The sequence below is a fragment of the Elephantulus edwardii genome, unplaced genomic scaffold (assembly GCF_000299155.1).
Source record: "Elephantulus edwardii isolate Elephantulus edwardi_28Jun2011 unplaced genomic scaffold, EleEdw1.0 scaffold00022, whole genome shotgun sequence".
In the NCBI taxonomy this organism is placed as follows: domain Eukaryota; kingdom Metazoa; phylum Chordata; class Mammalia; order Macroscelidea; family Macroscelididae; genus Elephantulus; species Elephantulus edwardii.
Window position 1 is genome coordinate 6,760,712 of NW_006399772.1, and position 8,329 is coordinate 6,769,040.

The window sequence follows — 8,329 nt, forward strand, 5'->3', positions numbered from 1 at the left end:
TCTACCACCACAGGGCATTTCTTGGTACAGGTTCTCCTCTCCGTCTTAATGAAAATCTTTCCCTCTTACTTAGGTTTATCATTATCATCACTTTTTAAACTTTCTCTTGTTTCAGATTGTCCTGCAAATGAATGCCAAGTGAAATCAAAAAGGAGGGAGAGGGCAAGTGAGAACTGTTACAGAGAGAGGTCCTGTGGTAGCTGGGGAGGAGGGAGCTGGCCTTCAGCTTCAACTCACAGTTTTATACAGGTTCATCTCGTTTTAGACTAAGGTGCGCCCGATGCAGGCCATGGTCTTTGCAATCGCTTGTTATGCATCAGAGAGTTGGACAATGACTAGGGAGGATAGAAGGAGAGTTGATGCCTTTGAGCTGTGGTGCTGGGGAAGAGTACTGAGTGTACCATGAACTGCCAGGAAAACAAATAGATTCATCTTGGAGAGGATTAAACCAAGCTACTCCTTAGAGGCAAGGATTCTGGGGCTTCATCTGACATACTTTGGACATGTTTCCAGGAGGAATGGGTCCTTGGAGAGGGACATCATGCTTGGGAGGGTGGAGGGACGGTGCAGGAGGGGAAGACCCTCTATGAGATGGATTGATTTGGTGACTGGGGTAATCGGGATGGGTGTCAGAGGCAGTGTGGTTGGCGCAGGATAGAGCAGGGTTTAGGGTTGTTGTGCATAGGGTCGCTATGAGTCGCAAACGACTTGATGGCACATAACAACAACAACATCATCTCATTTTATTGCTTTTTACTATGTCTCATAAGTATGATATTTTTTAAAAAAATCCTGATTAAGAAAAATTAAGGGCACTCTGGTACTATAATCTATAGGGCCTTGGGCTGCCAACCCAAAGGAGGTATCTTTCTGATGCTTCTAAGCCATCAGTAGCTCCAAGGGAGAAAAGATGGGCAAACTCTTTCTTCCTTTTTTATTTGCAACCTCTGAAAATCCACTGAAGGATCAGCTACCGGTTGGTTGAGCTGAGTTGAAGAATAACAGGAACAAAGCAAAAGAACATGTTTTTTAAAAAGAAATTAAACCACAGATTTGGAAGAGATTTTAGAATTTGCGATAAAATACATGCAACCCTATTGCAGATCCTCCCCACTGGACCAGTAGACGACATCATGACTGATGGTTAAAATGCTGACATTGACTATATCTGAATTGGATCTACAACCAACATGCTTGGCATCAGCAGTCAAGAATTCAAAAGACATTATGTATTGGGAAACTCAGCTGTCAGGATCTCTCCAAAGTACTAAGGAGCAATTATGGCAGTCTGAAGACTAAGGTGCACCTTACTCAGACCATGGTCTTTTTAGTCAGTTGATATGTATCTGAGAGCTAGACGGAGAATAAGGATGACAGAAGAAAAATCAATGCCTTTGAGTTTCCAAGTCTACCTCGTTTTTCTTTCAGAATGACTGGTGGATTTGACCATTAATATACAAGCCCAGTGCTTTAGACATTGTGTCATGAAAGCTCATAAATAGTGACTAATCACAAAATATTCATTCCGAGGAATATTATGCAGTTGTTAAAAAGGAAAAAGAAGATTTTTATCTATTAGTGATTGCCTTGCATTGCTAAGTAAGAAAATAGCTGTTGAGTGAAATGTAGAATCAGGCAAACAATATTATTTACTTTACCTGATAATGAGAAAAACTTTTAATATTGGGGAGTTGAATAAAAGAAAGAATGGATAAGAAGATGAATATCCTTTAAAATATATCTATTTGGATGATAACACTTGAAAAAAATTAACTTAAAACTAAATGTTTTCTCATACATATAGCATACGCGTAAGTGGCATGGTGAAGGGAAAATCTTTTCCCTCTTCATATTCTTTTGTTCTGCTTGCATTTGTTTTATAAACAAGGATCATGTATTCATTTGTGGCATTTTGGTAAGCTAAGTCCAACGACTGAATGTAACTTACTGTCATTCTTTAAAGAATACTGTATTTCAACAGGTGACTCGAAACATTTTAACAGAGAAAAATCAGTCTTTCAAATAAACCATACGAGTTAGTAGGAAAGGAATTCTTCAAAATACACGATTCGTAAAATCACCTATTAATATGGTCTGCCTACTTGCAACTCTTTTCAAATATTTCCTGCGTCACATATTGAACTTCAGTTCTTGAACATAAAAGCTTTAATGTCAGGATTCCACTGAAGCTAGTAAGGACACAGTTAGGACCTTTAAAAAGAGATAACATGACATGTCGCTGTGAGGACTAAGCTCCATCTGACTCAAGTCGTGATATTTTCAGTTAACTTATATGCATGTTAAAGTTGAACAATGAGTGAGGAAGAAAAAAAAAATGATGCCATAGAATTTGGTGGCAAAGAATATTGTACCCAGCATATTGTTGTTGTTGTTGTTATGTGCTGTCGAGTCATTTGCGACTCATAGCGACCCTATGCATAACAGCCCTAAACCCTGCTCTATCCTGTGGCAATCTCATTGCCTCTGACACACCCATCCTGATTACCCCAGTCACTGAATCAATCCACCTCATAGAGGGTCTTCCCCTCCTGCGCTGTCCCTCTACTCTACCCAGCATGTTGTCCCTCTCTAAAGACCTGTCTCTCCTTACAACATGTCCAAAGTATGTCAGACGAAGCCCCAGAATCCTTGCCTCCAAGGAGCAGCCTGGTTTAACCCTCTCTAGGATGAATCTGCTTGTTTTCTTGGCAGTCCATGGTACATGCACCACAGCTCAAAGGCGTCAATTCTCCTATCCTCCCTAGTCATTGTCCAACTCTCTGATGTATAACTTTTTGCAATCACTTGTTTTTTGCAATCCAACATATATGGACCACCAAAAGAGCAAAAAAACACAAAAAATAAAACCTGTCTCAGAAGAGGCATAGCCCAGGATGTTCCTTAGAAACAAAGATAATGAGCCTTTATGTCAGGAATTTGGGCCAATTTCTGGAGAAAGACATCATGCTTGGTAAAGTAGAGGATCTGTTAAAGAGAACAATACCCTCAATGAGGTGGATTGATATAGTGATTGCAACAATGGGCTTTAAAATAGTACCGATTGTGAGCAGAGTGCTTCATTCTGCTGTGTGCAAGGGTTGCTATGAGTTGAAGTCAACTCAATGGCAACTAACAAAAATAAAACATTATATGAAGTGTAAAAGGAAGAGGTTGATAAATCCTACACATATGTTAACACTATTCATATCATTCCACCTAATTGCATTTTGTGTCTTGCTTTTTTAGAAAATCCCTAAGTATTTGCTATGTGCCAGTCTTAAGAAAATCTATCACTGATGAGCATTTTTCACAAGGAATTATGAAAAGGCATCTGAAAATATCTAACTTTAGGTTACCAGCAGAAGGCAGACCTTAATCACATAAAGCAACAGATGGCAATAATAAGAGAATAAATATTCTGCTGTTAGGCTTATAGAGAAGCTCAGCAGAAATAATAATAATTAATTAAAGAAGAAATTACTTGCATAAATTCATGCTATAATATCTGAACCAGCTTTATGTATGTGGAAGAGCACAAACATAGGTTTAAATACTATTTATTATTTGGAAGTCTTCAACTTTTCTTTTTCTCTTTATATTGTCTTAATTTCATATCAAATAAATATAGTAAGAAGAAATGATTAAATTAATTGAGTGTTGAATATCCATTTGAGTAGGGAATTTTAATTGAAGATTTTAATTGTGCTTATGGAATATGGATAACACTTGTAAATGAAGTTATCACTTCTTTTCTTTCCTCCATCTCAATCACAAACATGAAGTGATAATTGCTTTGAAAGCAAAAGTTCTGGATACACTGATAGGCATTTTTTCCCCCAAGAACTATAAGTAGCAAATTTTAACACCTGCTGAATCATGCTATTTCTCATCTCACCTAACAAATTCTAATAGGGAGTGAAAAATCTCTTAGAGGGTATTCATTTATCTAGGTACAAAATGTTTGAGACTGAAACTTGGCCCTGAAAATGGAGTTTAAAGAGCAGGAAAGGGAGTTTACATCCTTGTCATCATAAATCATATTCTGTTCTTGTGGACCTGAGCATAGCAGGTTCCTCAGAAACTCCTATACTTCTCTCTCAAGCAAAATAAACCATCAAATATTTAGACATGTAAATAAAAACCAGACAAACATTGAGACTGCTGAATGAACTCTTTATAAGGGAATTTTTTTAAACTTGAAAAAATACACTACATCAGGGTTTTCTACAGAAATGGAATAAACACAACGTTCATAGACAGAGATAATTGTGGTCAATTATATTACTCCTACTCCTGAGAAAATATCTCACAGTCCAGGAAATGAGTCTTAAGATCCTCTCTGAATGCAGTAATACGTCCCAGTGAGCCTTATTGTCCATTACATACCCTACTTTCACACAGCATAAGTATAGCTGTGCATTTTTATTGATTTTTATGTATCATCCCTTCTATTTCAAAAAGAATTTAAGATAGCTTACAAAGACACATAAAAAGGAATGAGACTTTATAAATTAAATGTGTGAGCAAAGAGGAAAGGAAAATATAGAACAGGAGCATAAACAAAGCCAAAAATAAGGCCAATGAAGACGTGGTACAGTAACCTTGCATGCTTTCTACATGTGGGCCACCAAAAGAAGGTATCAAACTCTAGCATGTCCTTGTAAAAGAAATCTGATTAATTTTCAGTTGTTATTGTTGCTGTTGTGTACCGTCAAGTTGGAACTGACCCATAGATCACCTTCCAGCAGATTTTCAGAGACAGGAAATCACACAGGAGGAGATTGCCCATCTTCTCCCACAGAGCAGTGCAATTAAGAATTAAATTACTTTAGTTGTAATAATAATAACAATACCCACCGCCCACCTGTTGATATTCAGAGAAATCCTCCATTGGGTTTCTAACAATGTACATTTTAATGTGAGAATTTTAATGCACATTTTTCTACTGCAGGAAAGCTGGTGGATTTGAACATATAACCTTTCAGTTAGCAGCACAACACCCTACACATTACACACTATGCCACCAGAGGTCCCTAGTAGCATAGTACAGATTAGAGTAGTGATAACTCATACAACACTGTTCCAGATCCTCTACTGAACATATTACATAAACCATAACTCATTGCTCTAGAGTCAGAAGTGCCTCACAGTTGACTTTACAGAGGGTTTGCAAAGCTGCAAGTACCTAGGAGGAGATTGTCCATCCTTCTCCTTTGGAGCATCTGGAGGATTCAAACTGCAAGAGAAACGCGTATTAGTTTGCTTGGTTCCACAATCAACACTAATTAGCTTTGTTCGTATGTAATCATATTTGTTTCATTTGTTGTTGTCATGAAACAAATATGATTACATACAAATAAAGCTACAAAAACGAATCATGTTTACAACTTTTATATGATGCATGATGGTGTTTGAAACTAACCTCTGTTTATAACATTGACATGGAATGGAATCCTAAGAGGAAAAATGTCTTTAAGTTTGTTTGACATTTGATGACTCAATTCATCCTCTATTTTTTTTTTTCTAATTAAATTACTGAGACACCTACGTCATGTGGCCTGTTGTGATACCATTTGGCTTTTCTCTGCTGAGAGGACATCCTCAATGTATCAAGTCCATCACTGTTCTTTTCTCATTACCTGGCAACAATTCAAGAAGAACCACTTGGCAGCCGCTCTGTTGTAAGTGCAAATACAAACTCAGGCAGTGAAACGGTGGGACATTTTTCAATTATAAGATGATAATGACACACAAAAAAAGATGATAATCACAATGATTCAAAATAAGCTTCTATTCATTTCTAGAATGCCAATGAAATAAAGACACAAAATTCAAGTGTTCTGATGAAGAACTCCAAAGAGCTCCTTCTTGGGAAACACACCTGTTTTTATTGTGAAGCATAATTCACAATGATCTGAAGTTTAAGAATAAATAAATTGCTCAAACTTTACTAATATTCACAACAGAAGTCGGCTATTTATGATGGGAAAAGAGACAATGCTGAGGACGGCAGAGAATTAAATTAATAATGGGTTTGGCAACTGTCTTTAAAAAATTTTTTTTTATTAATTTCAGTGAAAATTCACAGAGACTTTGGATTTCCATTCATTCATTGTTGCACCCTTCTCCCTGCCCACCCCTCCCCCCACCTCAGTACACTCCTCTCCTTGGAAAGCAAAAGAAAAATTCCCCCATTGTTCTACAATCCATCCCCCCAGGCCCACTTCTCTGGACTCCTGTCATGACAATACCTAATCACACATCCCTTTTAAACAGTTTTCTCCCTCATCTGTTTCAATGCAGTATACATTTTTTTTTCATTTTTCCAGTAAGTCTTTATTATTAGTTAAGTCACAATTTAAGATTCCGGCAGAGAGGTAAGGTGGGCCAGTTCAGATCTTCCCAGGGAATGTGCCTTCTGCCCTGCGGTCATCCCAGGCTGAGACCCAGGACAGGGGCAGAGGGACTTGTATACGCGCCGATACCAGTCACACAAGGAGACATAACCACCTTTGGCAGTCATTGCCTTCTCGCAGCGGTGGAAATCCAGGTAGTTTTGCCAGCAGTTCTTGGTTTGGTTCTGGTTGGGAAAGCGGCTATCAAAAGGGGCAGTTCGGTAGTTCTTGATTTTGGTCTTAATGTCTTCCGCCATGGTGGTGATTTCTAAAGACTTCCCTCAAAGCAGCAGCAGCTCAATGTCTCAGTATACATTATTTAACCCATCTTTCTCAGTCTCCCCCCAACCCCAATGTCAGTCCCGTTTTAAAACAGTGGCACCATGCAGTATTCGTCCTTTTGTGACTAAGATATTTCACTCAGCGTAATTTCCTCCAGGGTCACCCATTTTGAATAATATTTCATGAGTTCCTTGTTTTTCAATACAGCATAGTATTCCATTGTGTGAATATACCACAGCTTCTCTATCCATTTGTTTGTTGATGGGCACTTAGGTTGTTTCCAACTCCTTGCAACTGTTGTGAATAAAGCCGCGATAAACATGGGTGTGCAGGCAACTGTCTTACACAAAATAATAAAAGGGATGCTCAAAATAGAATGCAGCCGTCACATCAACGGGTGAGTCAGTCACAATAAGGTGAATTATATGGGTTTATCTGAAGGTAAATTAGAGGGAAATCAGCTTCAAATGACAAAGCTGATGGTAATGAATTGAAAGTCAAATACCTAAAATCAGTAGTAATATGTTCCCAGTTAAATGTAGACGCATGAGCCTCAATATCAGGGAGCTCTTGTGCAGAAAGCTAAAGAGTCTAATAACTTGAACCTGAATAGACGTAGTTTATGCTTATTCTTCTATTGGTCTTGGTGTTTGGATCAACTTCCTCTTTGATGTTGTTTTTGAGGTACCATTTAATCAGTCCCCAACAGAGGGTAACCCAAGGAACCACAAAAGGAAACTCTACCCCATCCTTCACCAGCTGCACAGCTGCTGGTGTGATCAGCACATATTGTAGCCACTGTGGCAGCCCATCTCCTTAAAGGTGTTCCATTTTTCACTGACCACCCTGCTTTACTAAGCATAGATAGGGCCTTTCTCTAGTGGTCTAGCCCTCCTAATAACATGTCTAAAGTTACTCATGTTTCTAAGGAGCATTCTGACTGCAAGGTTTCCTAAATAGACTTGTTTTCATTTTGTTTTTTGTCAGTGGGCAATCTCTTATGATTAATTGCCTCTGAAAACCCACTTAAGGGTCAGCAATGGGTCAATTCCTACTCTATGGTACATGACACACATGACCTGTTTATAATTTCTCCTAAGGAATAATAAAGCCTTTCCTAGAAAATGCTCTTTTATGACCCAGAGAGCATAAAATGCTTGCCTATATTTTTCCATCCCTGGGTTTTATTGGGAAACATATATCCCACTTTTAGTGCATGCTGCCATCTGCTGAAGGCTTTCGCAATTGTGTGAACCCGAAGAAATGAGCTTCATCCTACCAATCCCAGGATCCTTTGGGATATATGTATCAAATGGGGGCTCTGGTGGCATAGTCCATAAGGGTTTGGGTGGCTAACCAAAGGCTACACAACTTTGATTAGTTGAAACCACTAGTGGTTCTGCAGGAGACAGACAAGCAGTCTCCTCCTGTTGCAGAGTGGAGTATACTGGGAGAGAGAGAGAGCGAGAGAGAGAGCGCATGGAGGGATTGTATACCAATGAAGGGGTTTGGCTTTTGCTTTTCAAGGAGAAGAGCGAACTGGGGGTGGGGTGGGGTGAGCAGGGAGAAAAGTGCAACAATGAATGAATGGAAGTCCAAAATCTCTGTAAATGTTCATTGAAATGAAAAAAAGGGGGGAGGAGATTTATAGA

At 38.7% G+C, this 8,329-nt stretch overlaps 1 pseudogene; it reads right to left on the reverse strand.

Annotated features, from left to right (window-relative positions):
• Positions 1–6,392: 6,392 nt before the first annotated feature.
• On the reverse strand, positions 6,393–6,652 carry LOC102854486 (annotated as a pseudogene).
• Between the last annotated feature and the right edge of the window lie 1,677 nt (positions 6,653–8,329).